At 44.7% G+C, this 23,955-nt stretch overlaps 1 protein-coding gene across 1 annotated transcript in view; it reads left to right on the top strand.

Annotated features, from left to right (window-relative positions):
• LOC124622290 (calcium/calmodulin-dependent protein kinase type IV-like) overlaps window positions 1–23,955 on the top strand; it is a 601,039-nt gene that overhangs the window by 238,674 nt on the left and 338,410 nt on the right. The window lies entirely within an intron of this gene.

Here is a 23,955-nt window from a genome sequence, read left to right as displayed (position 1 = left end):
CATTAGAAGGATTTATGGGGGCTCACAATCCTTGGTACAGGTTAATGGTCGTATAGCAGGGCCCATTCAAATTCGACGATCCATTAGCCAGGGCTGCCCTCTTTCGATGCTGCCGTTCGCGATAGCGTTGGAACCATTAATTGGGAGGCTAACAAATTCTCTTTCTGGGATGGAAGTGCGGGGCTACACCTTCAAATGTCGTTCCTATGCGGACGACCTCCTGCTACTCGTTCGTTCTGAGGAAGAGGTGAAGACGGTCCTTGAACTGCTGTTGGACCACAGTGTGACGGCGGGTAGTGCAGTGAACATGAACAAATCGGTGGCAATGCTGGTTGGAAGGGGCCTTACGCCGGAAGAAATCAGTCCGTTTCCTTATGTGCAACGATTCCGCTATCTCGGCATAGACTTTACCTCATCTGTAAAAAATACTGCGGCAGTTAACTACCGACGTATTTTACAGACAACACGTACCATGGTCCGCCAACATCTCCTGCGGCGCCTTGATCCTTTGCAGCTAGTCGAATATCTGAACACTTATGTGGTTTCTCGAATGGTGCATATTTCGCAGATCCTGCCCGTACCACTCACGCTCGGACCTCGACTTCAATCAGCACTAGGCTATTTTGTGATGATTGGATCGCCCCTCAAGGTGCGATACGAAGTGCTCACGCTCCCTATGGACAAGGGGGGACTCGGACCTACGAATGTTCACTGCCGAGCGACGGCGCTCTTTCTAGCCACTATGTACAAGCAATGGCGCAGCGGGCGTGATTCCTTTACATCTCCTAGTTCCAGCGTCCGTCACACCTCCGGTGGTGGTGGGCAACATTACGTCACATTTTGCGCATGTATCAACATTTATCGTGGAACTTAGCTATATCAGAGACGAGCTTCCGCGCACGAGACCACCATGCGCGAAGATTTTTATGTTTGGCTGCTACGACGGATAAGTCGTAATGTCATTGAACTCAAACACCCCAAGTTGCATTGGCCGAAGATTTGGAGACATGTGCACCAAAAATTCCTTCCTACCTTCGTTCGGGCACTGTGGTTCTCTGTCACCTGTGGCAAGTTCAACACCAACCAACGACTCCATGCAATTGGACTAGTGGACACTCCACTATGCCCGAAATGTCACCAAGTGGATGACGACCATCACCGCTTAACTTGTATCGCGGTGGAGGACGTATGGCTCCTAGGAAGACAGATAGTGGCTTGCTACCTCCGTGTGACCCCGCAACATATTACACCTGCTTCCTTCTTACATCCGGAGAGTGATCACTTTCCGGCGACTAAATCACACTCGATCATCTGGGTCAAGGGTTGGACGATCGCGTACCTCTATGGGGATGCTGCCAAGTCGCGACTGGACTTTTGGTATTTCTTGCAGCAAGCCCACAATGAGGTTCATAGATGGTCACACTATTGGAAAACCTTTGCCAACTATCTTCAGGCAGTCTTCCTCGACCCCCCACGCAGTTGGGATGTGCCGGGTGCAGTCGGTGTGCACATTTGACAGCTGATAATGACCCTCACGCTTCTCTCACCGCTCCATATATAATGCACATACTATACCATGAAATGATTTACATGTTCCTCTTAACAAAGTGATCTTTATGGAAAATAAATAAATATATAAATAAAAACAACATCCCTGTATCCCTGTTTCTTTACATTTGTGATTAAAAAAAAGTGGTCAGCGCGACAGACTGTCCATCCTAACGGCCCGGGTTCGATTCCCAGCTGGGTCGGATATTTTCTCCGCTCAGAGACTGGGTGTTGTGTTGTCCTAATTGCCGTCATTTCATCCCCATCGCCGCGTAAGTCGCCGAAGTGGCGTCAAATCGACAGACTTGCACCCGGCGAGCGGTCTACCCGACGGGAGGTCCTCGTCACACGCCATTTATTACGAAACGATAGCGTGAGGCCCTGCTGATTCATCCTTCAGACACATTCGCACGCCACCGGCAAATAAAGGGACACATTAGATATCTAAAAATGCAAACAATGTTCGGGATTGGCGCCAAACATCAGCCAATCTCAGCACCACAGTCCTCAATGTAATGGGAAGCTTTCACCTCACCGGCAACAACGCTGCTCTGTAGTACCCTCTCCATTTCGCTTGATAGTCTAAGCAAAGAAAACCACTTTACATCCTACTTTTACAGTCCCGGATGGCTCCCCACTTACTGCGAACTGGCCATGAACGTGCCGATACCACTACCCCAGCCCTTGCTCTTGGATTCCAGTATGTAGAGAACAATTACAGCACAACAAATAAAACAGATACTTCATAAGAATTTCCACACTATTCCCAGTCATGATTACATCACGTACAGACACCTGAAATAATGCTTGCATTGAAACTTCCTGGCACATTAAAACTGTGTGCAGGGCCGAGACTCCAACTCGGGACCTTTACCTATCGCGGGCAAGTGCTCTACCAACTGAGCTACCCACGCACGACTCACGCCCCGTCCTCACAGCTTTACTTCTGCCAGTACCTCGTCTCCTACCTTCCAAACTTTACAGAAGCTCTCCTGCTTGCATTTCTTCCCAGTGAACTTTGCCACCTTCTACACTGTTATAATCCACCCAGGTTGCTATTCTGAGCTCTGAAAAAATTCCCACATCTAAATCCAACAAATCTCCCAGCAACATCTTCTTCTGTCTCCCCGTCAGCCTCAACTTGGTGTTTAGAAAAATCTTCGAATCGAACTTCAGCTGAACCAGCAGTTATCCCTGCCTGTTAATCAGTATGGTTTCTGTCCATACTTCTTCTCTCACGACTAATTCATCTACTTCACTTATTTTCTGTTCCATCAGTTCAATAATCTAAAAACCACCATTGATGTGTTGGTACAGCATGGAATTCAACCTTTTACACAACGACACAAGCTCAGAGCAATAGGTTTTGGGCATGGTAGGACTGGACCAAGTGACACATCAGGCAATCACCATCGACAGTTGCACTGAACTTTATTTGGCACATTTAAACAAGACAAATAACAAAACCATCAACACATTTTTTAAATTACCACACATCTTTAAAATTACCATTAAGGTGAGTGCAAGTTACTTCAAAATTTAAACATTCATAAACCACGGCACTCAAGGCCTATTACACACTTGGTGAAATTAGTTAAAAATTATTTCTCAAAAACTATGATCAACCTCAAGAACAATTTACTAAAATTTAAGGAGAAAATGTAGTCTTTCGTTACTGCAGTGATTGGTAACAAAGTAATTCAGAGTATAGGCAACAACAAATCAGATATCAATGGCACACAACCACGTTACTTAAATGGCAGGCACCGTACAATGTAGGATATAAAATATAAAATTTCATGTGACCAAGGAACCTCGTGGGATTCAACAGACTACGCCCAGAAGCGGACGCCCGCTCACTCAGCTGTTTCCAATACAGGCTCGGCATGGACCCACAAACGGAAGCAGCAACAGTCACGAATAGGTGCGAAAAATTCCAGAACTAGTGGGTATCTACAACAGACTGACATCTGCGTTAAGAAACTAGAAACACAATAATTCACTACAGCACATCATCTGTAGAATTAATCAACCTATTAATCAACATCAGCTAAGCAGTACAAATCTATTATCTTATGTGTTTAACGCCAATTATACATTAAGCCGCGAGCAGACTAGATCGTGTGATACAAATACAATAACCAGGCGGCACTTAGGCAAGAACTAGCCAAACTGTTTTCAATGACGGTCAAACACTGGCAGTAACAATCTACAAACAGAATGTATCAGCACTGCAGGCCATAGTAAATGTTAATCATCACATCACATGCAACTCTCACTAGAACATTGCGTACTAAGCAAGTTGAAATTAAAAACATTCGAGGACAGGCTCAGTAGGAGTAGCAACGGCAAGTCAAGAAAATGAAGTCAACAGCACAGAACCCAGTAGTCGATTCCGGCCACAATTTACAGCACAAGCAAGGCCGTTACCCTCTTGCTTGTTCGACGAAGCCAGCCGCCGCAGATCCCGTTGTTAGGAGACATGTAGCAAGCGAAATACACCAACGGCTTCCCAGTAAGGTGACTGCTTCCACGCTGGCGATATTTCCTACGGCGCCGACCGCGGTGGCCACGCGGTTCTAGGCGCTGCAGTCCGGAACCGCGCGACTGCTACGGTCGCAGGTTCGAATCCGGCCTCGGGCATGGATGCGTGTGATGTCCTTAGGTTAGTTAGGTTTAAGGAATTCTAAGTTATAGGGGACCGATGACCTCAGGTGTTAAGTCCCATAGTGCTCAGAGCCATTTTGAACCATTTCCTACGGCGCCGTCACCCGGCTAAACAGCCCCTTTTAGATGTGCTCTTCCTGTTGCCTCGCACGGCACCTGTACTCGCCGCTAGACTTGGCAAACGACGTTACTGCTAGGTGTCCCAAAGCAAAGTCCCACACTACCTGCTGGAGCTTATCGCTCGCTCCCCGATCGGCCCGGTAGGTGACGCCTCTGCGCGCTCTGCGCACACCACCGGAAAGATGACCCATACCGGCCGCGGGAATATCGCTGATCGAACCACACGGCTCATCTTCCACCTCAGAAAACCGGAAACCATCCCAGATTCGTCCAAGACAAGAGACGAGAGCTAGCTCCCTCCCTTGACCTTAGAGATGTGAACCCGTGAGGTTTCCCCCGTCCGATTATTCCGAACCAGCAAACTGACTAGGTTCAAGACCCGTAACACCTTTCAGGGTCCCACGAACGTGGTGATATCTTGCTCGAGATTTTGTCTTTTCCTTGCTCCTTGCCGCAAAATTACGAATGAAAACTGTCGCCCCTGGTTGGACTTTAAATGGACGGCGCCCTTCATTGTAGCGCTTTCCGGTGTGCAAGTTCGATATTTTCCGTGGCACGTTTCCAATTCTGCTCGCTGGTCACCTCCTCTGCCAATAAATCATTGATGGACCACAAACTGGCGAGTGGGGAGTTCACAAGATAACTAAACATCAGAGAGAGAGAGAGAGGGGCAGCCTTACTCGCTTCGTGGCGGGCAGAGTTGAAGGCTTAGTTCAACCAAGGGATCGTCTCGTCCCATCTTCGCTGCGACGTCTGGTGGAAGGGTATGAGAGAGGCCTTAAGATGGCGATTCACTCCCTGCGCAAATGAAGGTTGCGGGTATTAGGGAATAGCGGTGACATGACTTTCGAAACAAAATTTCCTGAACTGCTGCGACACGAAAGCAGGGGCGTTATCATTAACAAGCGACCTTGGTGGACCAAAGATCGAAAAAATGTTAGTAATGTGGCGAATGGGTAAACCCGCTGTTATTCCACTACTAAGGGTGAACCATACAAAGCTTGTGAACGCATCCACCACTGCCAAAAATATCTACTGCCATTCCGCGTTCTCGGCAATGGTCCAATATAATCAATGAACACCTGGTCCATTGGTGCATTCTCACTGGCAGATTGCAGCAACCTCTTCTCGCATTAGAGTTGGGCTTGGACCCTTTACAAACGCGACATTGCTCTACTAATCTACGAATGTCCTTATACACTGTCGCCTAGGTTAGACGCTCCCGAATCTTAGCAATAGTCTTGGTGACTCCTAAGTGGCCTCCCTAAATGGTGGTTTTAAAGTTGTGTGGTAATTTTAAAAATGTTTTGATGGTTTTTTTTGTTATTTGTCTTGTTTAAATCTGCCAAAGAAAAGTTCAGTGCAACTGTCGATGGTGATTACCTGATGTGTCACTTGGTCCAGTCCTACCACACCACAGCCTATTGTGCTGAACTTGTGTCGTTGTGTAAAAGTTGAATTTCATACTGTGCTAACACATCATTGCTAGGCGTCCCAAAGCAAAGTCCCATGCTACTTTCTAGAGCTTACCGCTCGCTGCCCAATCTGCCCGGTAGGTGGCGGCACCCATACGGCGGTGGGGATATCGCTGATCGAGCCACACGGCTCAGCCATTTTCGTATAACTTGGCCTTGAAAAATACCATGGCCATATATGACATTCTAGTTTCCTATTAAAACTCCAGACCTAAGCACAAGCAATTAATTATATCCGCATTGTTGCAGCCTTTCTATTCAACCACATATACTTTGTCATAGAAATCAACACCAGTTCCGTTATCTTCCATCCCGTAGCAGTAGTGCCCTGAGGTTCCTTCCTAATCCCAATACATCCTTCACACAGCTGACATAGCCAAGCCATCGCCTCCTATCCATTTACTCCAGCAGGCCTATGACAAAGCCTCCCTAGTAACTCTGTGTCCCACCCTCCGGAAATTCTATACTCCCTTCAACTATATCGTTAATATTTCACCTCCTGGCGCAACCAGTGGTTTCTTAAGAGATTTGTTTATTATTTTATTTATTTATTTCATCCAAGGATCATCTCACAATGATACACTAAAACGCAGTAATACAATAAAAACATAGTAATGCAATAAAAATCAATAGCTAAAATATACATATACGTAGCACACTTAAATATGCTCTATATGGGTAGGACAGCTGGTAGGTCGTGGCTTTGATGAAGGAACCATCCCGGCATTTGTCTGGAGTCATCTAGGAAAACCATGGGAAATCCAAATCAGGTTGGCCGAGCAGAGCGAACACCATCCTCGTAACATCTGTACCTCCTCATTCCGTTGGTCCTATTATACAATGTTTTTTTCTTATTTACACACAAATATCTCCTAATAGCTCTTCAACTCCGCACACGCTAAGGACACCCGTTGATAGTTCTATGGCCCTTACGACAAGTCCAGCCTGTTCGGACAACCAATTCTTGGGCTACCAACATTGAAGTAATATCCATGTTTCCTTCCAGTCCTCTCTTCTTTCCACCCGAGAAGTATTGCGTTACAAAGACGTTACCACCGTACACTTTAAATCCTGAAGACTTTCTTCCGAAAGCAGTAGACCATGATCACGTATTAAAACGCTACAGATAGTATGCGTTACATACGAAGAATGGTTTAGCTGGCTTTTTGAACAGATATGTATTTTAACAATGTCTCTCATTTCCTTGGGCAGTTTATTACACAATTTTATTCACTGATAGAAAAATACCGTTTTGAGCTTTTCCTTGGTAACTGTAAGTCCACACTGGCTCTTGTTCCATGATTATGTACAGATCTATTAGTAGAGTAGCTAGCAATATTATCCCTGATATGCACCATATATTTTTAGATGCACTCACTTGGTGCAGTAAAGATGCCCAGTTTTCAAAATAGCTCTTTGCAATGAGGCCAACTACTACTTCGAGTTATTATGCTTATAGCTCTTTTCTATAGCTTACAACGTGCGTCGTGTTTCGTGCCTTCTATCCACCATACATATGCATCCAAAACCCAGGCAGTAAGCTGTGCCATTGTGAAACCCACCCTGAAATGTTCCTATCATATAACCACGTGTTCCCTTCCCGTCCTCTCCTACTTTTTCTCCCCATAACCACGACAAGACCTCCATACTAGCCTAGCTACACCCACACCAAGTACCATGTTTCCCTACCACCCATCCTTCTTTTATGCCCATTCCCAGATACCAAACCTCTTTCTTTATTGATACTCCACAGCTTACTCCACCAGAACCACTCAAGGTCTCCCCGACCCCCCCCCCCCCCAAATCATACTATTCCAGCACAAGTGCTTCACCAGTTTTATCAGTCCTTCTTTCAAAGGAGTGCGAGTGTTAAATCGTTTGACAACAATGTGAAAAATCTTATCTTTCTATTATTTTTTATAACTATTCGTTTTGTATTTTTCTGGTTGAAGAACGGAAATTGTACCTTTGCCAGACCATACTCGCCTGTTAGAGTCAACGGAATGAAACTGTAACAAAGGAAAAATAATAGAAAATACGATTTACGATTCCTTTTAACTCCTGTGTACCTATTACAATACGCTAATGACATCACTGCTGTCTTTTCCAAAGATCATCCATACCTCAACTCTATAATTTCATCTTCAGGTGCATCCAGGAGTATATTTCCATGAACCCTTCAAAAACCCAGGCAAAGAGGATAGCCCACCAGAGCTTTCCATCCATAAGACCTTTCCCCACAAACCACAACTATCCAATTCACACCACTAACATACTAAGACTTTGGACCCCTACTTTCTAGCCATATAAAAGAAAATCCACAACAGCCCATAACTGCTAGCAGGCTGAAATTGTGGTTCAACTTCTCGACTGTTATGCATAGCTACTGTTCCTCTTACTCATCCCACCCTCACCTCTTCAAATGCATGGGCCTGTAAAAACAAAGTTGTAGGGTGCTCCATGGTCAACATTTTTGAACAGTTTTATGATTGCTGATTACCACCGTAACAGAAAAGGGACAGAGGAGCCTGTGTTGGCGAGTTTATCTTTCACTTCTACTCCATTTGTCCAAGCTCTCTAACTGTCTTAAGTGCTAAGTCGCATACCGTCTCATTTATATCCTGCAGCTATGCTATCGAAAATTAAGCAAGCTACACAAGTAATCGTCCAGTCGAAATTCTAAATTTTTAATGAAAGTGAACATATTATTTAAAAATAAATAATAGAGACACCTACCTTATAACCAATAATGACAGGCTACGTGCGTAGACCACAGAATTTGCCAGGACGATCGTCGCTCAGTTTGGCAAGGACAAGGCAACGATCACATTCAGCTGTTAGAAAGAAAAAAAGAGCCTTTTATAAATCCAAATAATTACAATGAAATCAAAGATTCTCACAGCTGGTGAAATTACCCCATCAGGGATTGAATACATAGGCATTAAACAAGTAATAAACTTGATATGCAAATCAATTATGCATGAGGTTTTGGGTTGTGGCAGGGTTGGATTTTCATACAGTAATGTCAGAAACATTATTGATTAGCATACATCGCAATACAAGAAATCACAATATTGCGGTGGTCATTATCAAAAGCTGTTTGAATTCAAATTTTACACGTGGCCCGTGCAGTCACGGAGGGAGCCATTATTTCCGTGTCTTCGTGTAGGCGCCACTTGATGATGGCAGTCCTAAAGCAACTCCTCGTCCTCGATGTAACGACGTAAGCAGGGGCAGATGATGGCGGCTACTTCTACATGAGTACTCAGCCATTCACAGTTAAGTGCCTGCAAGCTATTGCTTTATCGTTCCACTCCCGACCAGTGCGCGGAACAAAAAAACAACATTTAAATCTTTGTGTCAGTCCTGATTTATCGTATTTTATTACGACGATCATTTCTCACCATGTTGGTGGGCGCCAACAAAATATTTTCACACTCTGAGGAGAAAGTTGGTGATTGAAATTCCATGACAAGATCGTGCCGCAAAAAAAGTCTTTGTTGTTAATGACTGACGGTCCAATTCCCGTATCATACGGTGGCACTCTTTCCCCTGTTTTGCAATAATACAAAACGAGTTGCCCTTCATTGAATTTTTTCGAAGTTCTCCCTCAGTCCTGTATGATGCGGATCTCGTGCAGCATAGCAGGACACCAGAAGAGGATGTACAAGCCGCAATGTAAGCTGTCTCTTTAGTAGACCTATTGCATTTTCTAAGTGTTCTGCGCCGGCTGGGGTGGCCGAGCGGTTCTAGGCGCCACAGTCTGGAACCGCGTGACCGCTACCGTCGCAGGTTCGAATCCTGCCTCGGGCGTGGATGTGTGTGATGTCCCTAGGTTAGTTAGGATTAAGTAGTTCTAAGTTCTAGGGGACTGATGACCTCAGAAGTTAAGTCCCACTGTGCTCAGCGCCATTTCAACCATTTTGTTTCAGCGGTGGGTTTAGAAAATACGTAAATCGCACAAATTTCAAATGACTCGAGTCCTCATTTCTGAGATATCTGCGCAATTAAGGCCTAAATTTAGACTGTGTATTAGTTATAAATGGGAGACGGTGACTATAGTTAGCTCCGTCAGCTATCAACAAGCTGCTGATAGCCAAGGTCCGCACACAGCACTCGCACTTCCTCCCCTCGCGATTCTCTCCGCTGTACTGCCTGTGCTATTCCTCGAACAGCCTTTCCTCAGCAGGCACCGCCGCCTTGGTACTCGGAAGTTCGAACAACAGAAGCGGAAGGATCGATACTAGATGACAAATCGCAAGGATTGCTGGCGCACGGCACAATTACTGCTCGTGTCACCAGACCGACCCATTCTGCTCTTACCGCATCTCTTCTGAAAATACAATATCCCAACCCCTTATAATACTGGTGAGTCCGCCTTTCTTGACATCTAGTGGTTAACTCCTCATTACACTGGGGTATTCGAGTATTTCTGATCATATAAAAGCAAACACCCTCCGTACACGCCTTGAAGGCCTAACGGCACCGACCGTCCGCCGTGTCATCCTCATGCCTTAAGCGTCACCCGTATGCGGGTACGGATGGACATGTGATCAATTTTCGTGACGGGCGTAGCTACTTCTCAGTCAACTAGCTCCTCAATTGGCCCACAAAGGCTGAGTGCACCCCGCTTGCCAATAGCGCCCGGCAGACCAGACAGTGACCCACCCAAGTGTTAGCGAAGCACGACAGCGCTTAACTTCGTATTACCACTCCGAACTTCTGATTATATCGCAAACAAATGTTTTGAAATACACAGCGCGAATCGTTTATATTTTCAGATTAAGTAGAATGTATGGACAAAATAAAAATGTTGTGAAAATCGTGAATGTGTCGCTCGTAACGAAAATTTGTTTCAAACTGGCACTGCAAACTTGATTTACTGGATCTCGCGCCGGCCACTGTGGCCGAGCGGTTCTAGGCGCTTCAGTCCGGAACCGCGCGACTGATACCGTCGCAGGTTCGAATCCTGCCTCGGACATGGATGTGTGTGATGTCCTCAGGTTAGTTAGGTACTAATAATTCTAAGTTCAAGGGACTGATGACCTCAGATGTAAAGTCCCATACTGCTCAGAGCCATTTGACTCATTTGGATTTCGCGAACAATCACTTCACTTTTATGGTACCGTACCTCAGTCTGTACAAACAGAACCCTTATACTACTCAGCCACGATATTATTGCACTTGCCCGTTATCGGACACATGCGGTGACGTTACGGTAAGCAAGTACAGTGATGAAACTTCCTGGCAGGTTAAAACTGTGTGCCCGACCGAGACTCGAACTCGGGACCTTTGCCTTTCGCGGGCAGAAGTAAAGCTGTGAGTACCGGGCTTGAGTCGTGCTTCGGTGGCTCAGTTGGTAGAGCAATTGCCCGCAAAAGGCAAAGGTCCCGAGTTCGAGTCGCGGTTGGGCACACAGTTTTAATCTGCCAGGAAGTTTCATATCAGCGCACACTCCGCTGCAGAGTGAAAATCTCATTCGGGAAGTTCAGTGATGACTATGCGACACGCATCGCATTGTCAGTGCTTCAAAGACAGTTGTGCGCGTACTACCGACACCGATTACGCACTGACTCACGCTAAGCCGACCGAAAGACTCTCACTCCCAGGTGCATTATCATTGTTTTCGACTAATACCATCACTTTGTTATCTGTCTGACTGCCTGTCTCTCTGGCCGGCTGTTCGAAACCCTTTCTCTTAGGAACAGGTAGATGTAACAAGCTGAAATTCATGTCACATTTTAAGGTCTCCAATCCCTTGACGGTGTAAAATAGAGAAGCTTTTAAGTCAGTGGAGTCAAAAGATACGGCCAGTTATGTCGCATATTTCAGTGCTCGCAAACTCACTCATCGAAACCTGTAGGGTACTTCCCGCTAGTCTAGCATCATGAAGTTTGACAAGAAGCAAGGTTTCACAATACAAGTATAGGAAGAAAGCGAAAATTGTAAATTTGTAATTACATCACAGGAAAAAGTATTGCTATTTTCATTTGCTATCCGACTTCAAAATTGAAATCACAACATTCTCAGAAGTCTTGGAATCCCTGGGGCCGATATTTTGCCAGTATCAATGACGACAACAGGCAAAAATTGTCGAGACCCTCGATTCCCGGAATGGATGAAGTATCTGTATACATAAGTCTGCACGGAACCCTCAGTGCGTTAGTCCTACTCACCCCTAGCCAATTTTTTCTTTTGATCACACGTCTTTTCTGACTTTATAGACATGACATTTCTCTCGCTTAGACTGCGTTCCCGGGTGGATTACTCCTGTTGTGACTTGGCAAGACAGCCAAGCCACTATGAGGTGAAGCCGAAAGGCACGCGTTAAAGCTCACACAGCCGGGCGTGAGGTCTGGAAAATGACAAGGTCTTTATAGTAGCAAAAATAGTACGTAGCTTCTGGAATACTTAACTTTAATCCATAATTGGTGAACATCTGTCTGACGGTACATGCATCACAAGATAAATAGCAAATGATAATGGCGCCTTGCTAGGTCGTAGTAAATGACGTAGCTGAAGGCTATGCTAACTATCGTCTCGGCAAATGAGAGCGTAATTTGTCAGTGAACCATCGCTAGCAAAGTCGGCTGTACAACTGGGGCGAGTGCTAGGAAGTCTCTCTAGACCTGCTGTGTGGCGGCGCTCGGTCTGCAATCACTGATAGTGGCGACACGCGGGTCCGACGTATACTACCGGACCGCGGCCGATTTAAAGGGTACCACCTAGCAAGTGTGGTGTCTAGCGGTGACACCACAACTCCGTCATTACTTCTCATTTATACAACAAACTGACAAGATCACTGAACCCTTCTAATTGAAACTGGGAGACGAAAAATAAATAAAAACGCCTCTGTCGTGGTTTAAAATAACTAAATAATGTTATGCGTCTTTTGTTTGTACACTACGTGATCAAAAGTATCCGGACACCTGGCTGAAAATGACTTACAAGTTCGTGGCGCCCTCCATCGGTAATGCTGGAATTCAATACGGTGTTGGCCCACCCTCAGCCTTGATGACAACTTCCACTCTCGCAGGCATAAGTTCAATCAGGTGCTGGAACGTTTCTTGGTGGATGGCAGCTCAATCATCAGAGAGTGCTGCACTGAGCTGAGTTATCGATGTCGGTCGGTAAGGCCTGGCACGAAGTCCGCGTTCCAAAACATCCCAAAGATGTTCTACAGGATTCAGGTCAGGATTCTGTCCAGACCAGTCCATTACAGGGATGATCTTGTCTTGTAACTACACCGCCACAGGCCGTGCATTATGAACAGGTGCTCGATCTTGTTGAAAAATGCAATCGCTATCCCGAATTGCTCTTCAACAGTAGGAAGCAAGAAGGTGCTTACAACATCAGTGTAGGCCTGTGCTGTGATTGTGCTACACGAAACAACTAGGGGTGCAAGCCCTCTCCATGAAAAACATCACTACACCGTAACACCACAGCCTCAGAATTTTACTGTTGGCACTACACATGCTAGCAGATGATATTCACCGGGCATTCGCCGTACCCACACACTGCCATCGGATCTCCACTTTGTGTACCGTGATTCGTCACTCCACACAACGTTTTTCCACAGTTCAGTCGTCCAATGTTTACACCAAACGAGGCGTCGTTTGATATTTACCGGCGTGATGTGTGGCTTACGAGCTCGATCGTGAAATCGAAGTTTTCTTACCTTCCGCCTAACTGTCATAGTACTTGCAGTGGATTCTGATGCAGTTTCGGATTCCTCTGTGATGGTCTGGATAGATGTCTGCCTATTACACATTACGAGCTTCTTAACTGTTGGCGGTCTCAGTCAGTCAACAGACGAGGTCGCCCTGTACGCTTTTGCACTGTACGTGTCCCTTCACTATCACATCGGAGACAGTGAACCTAGGGATGTTTAGGAGTGAGGAAATCTCGCGTACAGATGTATGACACAAGTGACACCCAGTCACCTGACCACGTTCTAAGTCCGTGAGTACCGCGGAGCGCCCCATTCTGGTCTCTCACGATGTCTAATGACTACTGAGGTCGCTGATATGGAGTACCTCGCCGTAGGTGACAGCACAATGCACCTAATATGAAAAACGTATGTTTTTAGAGGTTTCCGGATACTTACGATCACATAGTGTACATCGTGTGGATTATTTGTTTATAATGTCCTATATTTTATATTGGTTCAAATTCATGTTGATGTTTCTTCACTATTTACTAGAAAAACCAATAACAATCAGAAAATATTATTTCTGTATTATGATCCAATGTTCAATCGAGCATGAACACTTGACCAACAGTATTTGCGTTTCGATGGATATCGCTCTTATAGCTCCTCTCTTTTGGATTCATTTCATATCTTAGTTCTGTTCTTTTGTGCCCACTTGGTCATAAATTTTGCATACTGGAGATGAGACACGTTTTGTTTCATTCAAATATTCATCTGTGGCTATCGCATTGTTTATAATTTCTTATCAAGTTTCTCGTATCCGTGATATCAAAACTGGCCTAGAAGTATTTTTCTGTATTTCTGGTGGCTCCTGGACGATGAATCTCGTGTCTATCTGATTCTTAAAGCTGTATTTTTTCCAGCTTGCTATTCACTTCGTTGACGGCCAAGCACTCTTTGGAATGGTGGAATAATGTGTGTCAATTGCAGGTTCTGAATGAGTTCTTGGGAATTGTATTCAGTTGTCAAGTAAAGATTTATGAGCCTCTTTAAGGTACAATGCTATACAGTGGGCTGTAACATCTTTTTAAGGCGTATGTCTGACTGCCGTAGGGGTAACGTTGTTGTTTTGAAGTTGTCTTCGAAATATTCACCCTCCACACACTCACAAGCAGCTGAGATTTTATATTTAGTTGGCTGAAACCTTGGGGATGGACAGGTCTTGCACTGTACAGTTTATGCAAATCATGAACAGACGCGTTATCCATTAGGGCATCTGAGAATATCTAATACAGCCCTGACTCAAATTTCCATGGTCACTAATAGTTACATTTATGATTTCCGTTTATTACAACAAAGGGCTCTCATATAGCTTATGTATGACTTGCTCCATTTGAAACCTAGAAAGGCGGAATAGTCGCGCTTGCTATAATTCCACAACGTAAATAAACATTTTATTGTCTTTTCTGATACCTTTCAGACACATAATCATTTCAGAAAATCGATAATTTATTATTCCCACTGCCTTTTGCTAAGCTTTATTATTCATTCTATAATTTTCAGGCAACTACTGATAGTGTTATAATTAGTCATTATTTCAGTTAAACGTTCACAATTTCACGGTCACGTAAAACCACTTCCACTGAAAAATTCGACCATGCTGATAACTGTTTGTCTTAGGACTGGCATAACTTATTTGCTAATCTTCACTCTGCTCTTTCAAACAAACGTTGTAATTTTTCTAAAACTTATTATTTTCAAAGTTATTCCTATTTAAAATTATCATTTTCTATAATGGTCGAATCTTAAACTGTAATACAGTATTGTAGGTCTGTAGCCTCAGTTTTTCTGTTTCAAAAATGTATGCTCGCACTAAAATAATATGTTAGGTAACAAAATTTTCGGGTTTTGAAAATTTAACTTTGCAGAATATTCTTGGTTGGCTTTTGTAGATACAGACTCGTGAAAACCTTACCCCCATCAAACAGAACTATTACTTATACCAGCCGGCCGAGGTGGCCGAGCAGTTCTAGGCGCTACAGTCTGGAACCGCGCGACCGCTACGATCGCAGGTTCGAATCCTGCCTCGGGCATGGGTGTGTGTGATTTCCTTAGGTTGGTTAGAGTTAAATAGTTCTAATTTGTAGGGGACTGATGACCTCAGAAGTTAAGTCCCATAGTGCTCAGAGCCATTTGAACCATTTATTACTTATACCAGTTTACGAAGATATATCTAATGGGTAAACAAATTACACTCCTGGAAATTGAAATAACAACACCGTGAATTCATTGTCCCAGGAAGGGGAAACTTTATTGACACATTATTGGGGTCAGATACATCACATGATCACACTGACAGAACCACAGGCACATAGACACAGGCAACAGAGCATGCACAATGTCGGCACTAGTACAGTGTATATCCACCTTTCGCAGCAATGCAGGCTGCTATTCTCCCATGGAGACGATCGTAGAGATGCTGGATGTAGTCCTGTGGAACGGCTTGCCATGCCATTTCCACCTGGCGCCTCAGTTGGACCAGCGTTCGTGCTGGACGTGCAGACCGCGTGAGACGACGCTTCATCCAGTCCCAAACATGCTCAATGGGGGACAGATCCGGAGATCTTGCTGGCCAGGGTAGTTGACTTACACCTTCTAGAGCACGTTGGGTGGCACGGGATACATGCGGACGTGCATTGTCCTGTTGGAACAGCAAGTTCCCTTGCCGGTCTAGGAATGGTAGAACGATGGGTTCGATGACGGTTTGGATGTACCATGCACTATTCAGTGTCCCCTCGACGATCACCAGTGGTGTACGGCCAGTGTAGGAGATCGCTCCCCACACCATGATGCCGGGTGTTGGCCCTGTGTGCCTCGGTCGTATGCAGTCCTGATTGTGGCGCTCACCTGCACGGCGCCAAACACGTATACGACCGTCATTGGCACCAAGGCAGAAGCGAATCTCATCGCTGAAGACGACACGTCTCCATTCGTCCCTCCATTCACGCCTGTCGCGACACCACTGGAGGCGGGCTGCACGATGTTGGGGCGTGAGCGGAAGACGGCCTAACGGTGTGCGGGACCGTAGCCCAGCTTCATGGAGACGGTTGCGAATGGTCCTCGCCGATACCCCAGGAGCAACAGTGTCCCTAATTTGCTGGGAAGTGGCGGTGCGGTCCCCTACGGCACTGCGTAGGATCCTACGGTCTTGGCGTGCATCCGTGCGTCGCTGCGGTCCGGTCCCAGGTCGACGGGCACGTGCACCTTCCGCCGACCACTGGCGACAACATCGATGTACTGTGGAGACCTCACGCCCCACGTGTTGAGCAATTCGGCGGTACGTCCACCCGGCCTCCCGCATGCCCACTATACGCCCTCGCTCAATGTCCGTCAACTGCACATACGGTTCACGTCCACGCTGTCGCGGCATGCTACCAGTGTTAAAGACTGCGATGGGGCTCCGTATGCCACGGCAAACTGGCTGACACTGACGGCGGCGGTGCACAAATGCTGCGCAGCTAGCGCCATTCGACGGCCAACACCGCGGTTCCTGGTGTGTCCGCTGTGCCGTGCGTGTGATCATTGCTTGTACAGCCCTCTCGCAGTGTCCGGAGCAAGTATGGTGGGTCTGACACACCGTTGTCAATGTGTTCTTTTTTCCATTTCCAGGAGTGTATTTCTATGTGTAATGTGATTATTTAATTTTTACTTTCACGCGAATATCTTAAATATGTCGTAGCTTTATGTTCTAATTTTTTATGATATCTGTCCTACGCACATCATTAAACTGGTATTACGAACAAAGCATCAGTCACTCGTCGCCAGTCATTCAGTACAGATACTTCTGTGCCAGTCAGTCGGCAGTTAACCTTAAAAGAGTGCAGTTAGTATGTTACGCTGTATACAGTCATTACAAAAGTTCGTGATTCGCAGTCTATCAGTGAACTATTGATGATACTCAATCACTTGTTTAACTAGGAGCAACTCCTTTTATTAGACTACCTCTACAATTACATTTGTACAGTTCAATATAGCTAATCTTCAATATTTTTAAATGAACGAAAATAAATTACGTGGGAGTTAAACTGAACTATGTCATGCACAATGTTTTAATAGTTGTTTAGCTTACGTAATAATCATCAAAAGAGTTAAGGCTGTGAAGAAATTCTAAGAGACACATGAGGCAGAAAACACGAGTGTGGCGATAGACACAAGGAGAAAATTTTTATGGAGCTCCTTGACTTCAGCTGTCATACGGATTATACAAAATAAATTTACTGAAGTGAAACAAACGGAGTCAATGAGGATGAAATAGTCGAAATGCTATGATATGATAAGATATTAGTCTCACACAAATTTTCATTCGTTACGAGATATTTATTGGAGTCACCATTTCTCAATCATTTCATCTTATGTTGTAGCATCTTCCTTCATTTCATCCCTATTTATTATTGCACTGAAGAGTCTGCATTTCTCAACCATTTCACGTTTTTGCATCTTCGTTTATTTCATCCCTATCTATTCAGTCTTTTCATTTCAGTAAATCTAAATGAATTGTACATAGCGTTTCGCTATGGATTATAATGTCGCTAGACACTTTCGGAACAGAATTAATGCACAGAAAAATATAGGACTACATGTAACAGCATCAGAGATGTGCTGACTGTTACGCGAATTTATGTGTACGACGCAGTGCCCTCCCATCCACCCGCCCTCAACCCCCCTCCCCACCCTGCAGTATAGAGGTGTGGACCACATCGCGATGGAGGAAAATCAATCAGCCACCAACATTACATTCTCATTACATTCTCTTGTATCCACCTCTCACATGCTGTCGGATGTCCTGTGTGGCCGGCCGGTGTGGCCGTGCGGTTCTGGCGCAGTTCCTTAGAGGAGTTCTGACTTGATTTTAAAAACTGCGTGTTCTCTGTGTCACGTGAAATATTTTCTGGTTAACAATGTACTTTGAAATTGTACTTTCGACGTATCTGAAATGGGAAACCTACCATAATTTCATTCGTTCTGATTGTAATTTCGTTCGAGCTTTTTCCTTTCTTGCTGATCATGATTTCCACGTTTTGGTGTTGTGTATCTTCGGTCCAAAATTTGTAAATATACTGTTTCGTTTTGTCAGTTTTTTCTGAATCTCAACTTCTATTTCTCCTCGTAACGTGAATACTAGGTCATTAGGTTCATTGTCCATTTCCTTGAAAGATATTATAATATTGTCGATTACTATTACGAATATGCATGGCGATAGGGGACATCCCTGTTGGATATCCGTTTTGTGTCGAACTATTTCGATCGTTCACTGCCTGTCTGGACAGGATGTAGCCATTCTCCTAAATATCTTTAGTTTTCCAATTGAATACTTCGCCATCTTTATATCTTATAAGCATGTCCAGATCTTGTTTCGAGGAACACTACCGTAGGCTTTTTCAGTATCCAAAAATTTACTTGCAATATTCTCACCATGTTCCCAGTACCTTTCTTCCAGTAATCTTAATGCAAAAATGAGGTCCATAATGCTATATTTCTCCCTGAAACCATGTTACTTCTCCCTCTCTTTCTCCTCCTCCTAAGTCCCATTCCTCTCAGAATTGTCTATTAGTTTTAGTGTGGCGGCCCTTCGGTTTCCCTTCTTGAACAATGCGGTGATAATCCTTTTTTCCAGTATTCTGGGATTCTGTTTCCTTCCCTTTGCCTTGTTGCATTTCCGTGCAGGCGCACGGTTCTCAGGTCATAATGAAGAAAATGATGTCTGTATGTTATACGTCGTGGGCGAAACGGAGACTTTGGGTCAGTGCCAAGACAACCGGTCTGGCGCTAAGGTCTCTGTAATTACGGATTCTTACTGCAGATCCCATTTTATCAGCAGCCTACCAAACAAATTGCTCCACTCTCCTGCAACCGTCTAAGCCTCTCGTTTAAAATGCCTTAGAGTATCACGTGATATTGACTTCTGTCCATCATGGAAAGCTTTTGGACGCTTTTTCAAGTCGGTTCGTGTGTGTATGGTTAATGCATACGTACACTTGGCAAAATTGCTGTGATATTACTCAGAAGTTGAAACTTCCAGGATGTTTCTAGGCAGAAACCGGAAGGTAGTATAGCTAATATTGTGACCGAGATTCAACCGAACAACTACCTGGCTGGAGCAGTGTTCTGTGCGATGTATTATGAGTTTTATGTTTATGTACGTGTGCCACTACGGAAGTAATTTTATTTTACAGCGTTGATGAATGCGGAACATTGTTCTCACTCGTGCCTTCTACGAGCCTACGTGTTGAAATAAAAAATGTACATTTATATACGCCCGCAAAGAGTGATGGCGTAAATTTACGCTTATATGAGTATAAGCTTGAAAATGGCAAACAGCCGAAATCTGCGGGAAGTGGTACGAATGATAGAGATTTTATCACAGCCAGGCTGAAAAGTGGAAATGCCTTTCTGTAAACAGACGTATTTCAACACACAGTCCGCTCTGTTAGTCTTTAAGATTCAAGATATCGTAGACTAAAGAACCCAGGCGGATGCTGTGTCCCTTCTGTATCGGAAGGCGCTCGGTACATTTTTGTACCGTCGTTTAGTGAAGAAGATACGGAATATTGGATCAGATTTGTGACTAAATTCTGGGCCTCCTTTTTGAAAATCTCTGTCTATTTACTGGTAGAGGCAGCATGCACATGCAGCACACGGCATTAGTAGAGCTTGACAGTTCAGTGGAATCTCATCGACCCAGGACAAGGAATTCAAGAAAAAGACGCCTCGCGTCACCAGGAAGTGCCAGTGACAATTCTGTCTCTGACAATAGTTGTTTCCCATGACGTGATCTATCATCCATAGCAGTTTGATGGAAATATTTTGAAACACCCTGTATAAACGATCTAGTGGATAAGGTGTTGGTAGTGCCATGAAGCTGTTCTCAAATGCTTCCATTGTTTACAAGAAGGACGCCAGAAGACTGGCGATATGCAGGAAGTGTAGGCAGTAGCAGCGTGAACGTAAATAAATGCAAGGCATAGCTAAGAAATATACGAAGAGACCCATTGGTATTCGAATGTGCTGTTGGCGAAAGATCACTGAAAATGGTAACGAACGTAAAATATCTGGGAGTAACCGTCCGGAGCAACTTTAAGTGGTAGACCGCACAAAAGAAACAGTAGGAAGAACAGGTGCCAGACTGAGATTTATTTAAGGAATCTTACGGAAATGTAATTGGCCCACGAAATAACTGACTGTAATATACTTGTAAGACCGCTTCTTGTGCATTGCACATAAGTTTGAGACGCTCATCAAGTTTGATTAATAGAATAAATAGAAAAGATCCGACGAAGAAGGGCAGATTTCCTTACGAGGTCGTTTAGTAAGTGCGAGAGCATTACGGAGATGCTCACCAAACTCTGGTAGCCGGCCGCGGTGGCCGTGCGGTTCTAGGCGCTGCAGTCCGGAACCGCGGGACTGCTACGGTCGCAGGTTCGAATCCTGCCTCGGGCATGGATGTGTGTGATGTCCTTAGGTTAGTTAGGTTAAGTCCCATAGTGCTCAGAGCCATTTGAACCATTTTTTGAAACTCTGGTAGCAGACGCTACAAGAGAGTCGTTGTGTATCACAGAAAGATACAACTGCTGAAGAATTGAGAGAGCATACATTCCAAGAAAAGTCAGACATATGTGTCTCTTAAGGTGGCTTGCGGAGTGTAGACGTAGATTAGTTGCTGGCAATCAGTATCCACCCGTCAGCTAATCGAGATGCTGGTTTCCACCGGGGCCCGCGAGAAATACGGGCCCCGCAACGAACTAGCTGCGCCACAGTAGTTACCTTGCCTGAGGCCAAGATAGAAATCAGTACGTGAATGAAAAGTTACCTACCAAAGTCCTTAACTTTGTCATTTGTTATCGAGAGCTTGAATGTATTTAAAGGCGTTGCTGCAAAGCATTAAACTGGCGTGGAATAGTAACTCACTTCCTGCAGCAAACGGTGGCTGCGTTTCGTAAGATCTGTAGTGTCACGTGCTGCGAGGCACAGCACAGGGCCAGACATCTCGTTGGCCCCAGTTTTCACATAATGACGTGATGAGCTGTGTAGGTCTTCTATGGTACCCAATGTATCAAGCTGCAAGTGTCGCCTGCATTTTGCAGCACGTGTTCGTTGCTGGCGTTCCGCGTATTCCGTGCTCCGCCGCCGCGTTCGAGATAGGTTTACTCCACGCGTCATTGAAACACAAAACAGCCGGATGGACACGGATTACTGACTGCCTAGCGGAACTGCTGCACGCTGCAGGCTGCCAGCTTTCTGTCGCCTGGTCAGAAAACGCTGCGTGTCTCTCCACGTTGTAGGCTCAAAGTAAGCGGCTGCAGACACACTCCGAGTCAGAATGTAGGGCACTGCGGCTAGCGCCCGCCAGACACGTAGGCGATTGTACACTGACTGCTTTTGGTACCAAGTTCTCATTTTCACGGTGGGAGGACAATTTCATTCAGCCACATTCCTCGTTGTGCTTGCCAGCTTGCTTCGAGGCGATATACCACTGGTCGTCAAATTATAGCCCACGGGCCGCTTGCTCCCCCGAATCAAATATTCGTGCGGTCTGCCGCAATATGCAACTAGAAACTAATTTTGCAAAAACAGGCATAATGTCTGATAGGATACGGCAATCACTGGTTATACAATGTTACTTATAATCTGTCTAGATTGCAAAAATGTTTATTCACGTGACAGGTTTCGGTTCCTCTAGAAACATCTTCAGACCTGAAATGACAATGATACTAATTTTCTATTTCACAAATGCAAACCTATTTCATCCTATCCGATCAACATCAAATGTACCAGAACGCAATTTTGGTTACACGAGTAACCCGTCCACACACAACAACCTTTACATGCTGCGTTACATTAAATTGGTTGGCACAATGCACGTGATTTATATTAATTATAAAACTCTTACCGACAGGTGGCGTCTGGTACATTTGTTACATTACATATGAACATACTGTATTAAGTAGATTATTCTAATTTGCTTTTATCTCTAGAAATACTTAGTTAAAATCTGTAGTTGTCAAGGTTAAAATCTGTACTAGTCAAAATTAAAACACACAATAAAATTATCATCTTTGTACGATCGAAAACAAAGGGTGATTTCTATATCCGTGGCGCTGGGTAGACTTGTTTTCCTCCATGGTCTGCTTCTGTAGTTCCTGCTATTTCGGTGTCGTGCTGCGAGCCGTTCAGTCGTCTGATGTCCATCGCCGTGGGTAACTAAGTATATCTAGAGATAAAAGCAAATTACAATAATCTACTTAATACAGTATGTTCATATGTAACGTAACAAATGTAAGAGACGCCACCTGTCGGTAAGAGTTTTGTAATTAATATAAATCACGTGCATTCTGCCAACCAATTTAATGTAACGCAGCATGTGAAGATTGCTGTGTGTGTGGACGGGTTACTCCTGTAACCAAAATTGCAGGTACGTTGTGGTACATTTGATGTTGATCGGATAGGATGAATTAGGTTTGCATTTGTGAAATAGTAAATTAGTATAAATGCATTTCAGATCTGAAAATGGTTCTACAGGAACTGAAACCGGTCATGTGCATTAACATTTTTGCAATCAAGACGGATTATAAGTAACACTATAGCAACTAATAGCCGAATCCAAAACGTCAGATAAAGTTAAGAGCTTCGTTATGAATGTAGTTGTCTTGCTCAGTAATGAAGAGTTATTAGGTCAGAACAACGAAGAAAGCACTCCACATGTAAATGTAAGCAAAATACCCAACGTTGGCGATCTTTTACAGAAGCTCGAAATCTAGCTCGCACTTCTGTGGGAAGTGCTTAAAATAGTTTACACAACTAGACGTTCTGTCGAAGCATGGCTAAAAATCCAAAGAGATTCTGGCCGTCTGTAGCGAAATGCTTAAAATAGTTTACACAGTTAGACGTTGTCTCGAAGCATGGCTTCAAATCCAAAGAGATTCTGGTCGTCTGTAAAGTACGCTAGTGGCAAGACAGTCAATGCCTTCTCTGCGCGATGGCAATGGAAATACTATCGATGACAGTGCTGCTAAAGCAGAGTTGCTGAACACGGCCTTCCAAAATTCCTTCACCAAAGAAGCCGAAGTAAATATTCCATAATTCGAATCAAGAACAGTTGCCTACATCTACATCTACATCCATACTCAGCAAGCCACCTGACGGTGTGTGGCGGAGGTTACCTTGAGTACCTCTACCGGTTCTCCCTTCTATTCCAGTCTCGTATTGTTCGTGAAAAGAAAGATTGTCGGTATGCCTCTGTGTGGGCTCTAATCCCTCTGATTTTATCGTCATGGTCTCGTCGCGAGATATACGTAGGAGAGAGCAATATACTGCTTGACTCCTTGGTCAAGGTATGTTCTCGAAACTTCAACAAAAGCCCGTACCGAGCTGCTGAGCGTCTCTCCTGCAAAGTCTTCCACTGGAGTTTATCTATCATCTCCGTAACGCTTTCGCGAT

Source organism: Schistocerca americana, chromosome 7, assembly GCF_021461395.2.
Source record: "Schistocerca americana isolate TAMUIC-IGC-003095 chromosome 7, iqSchAmer2.1, whole genome shotgun sequence".
Classification (NCBI taxonomy): Eukaryota; Metazoa; Arthropoda; class Insecta; order Orthoptera; family Acrididae; genus Schistocerca; species Schistocerca americana.
Note: the sequence above shows the minus strand (reverse complement) of the source record. Positions and strands in the feature narration are given on the sequence as shown.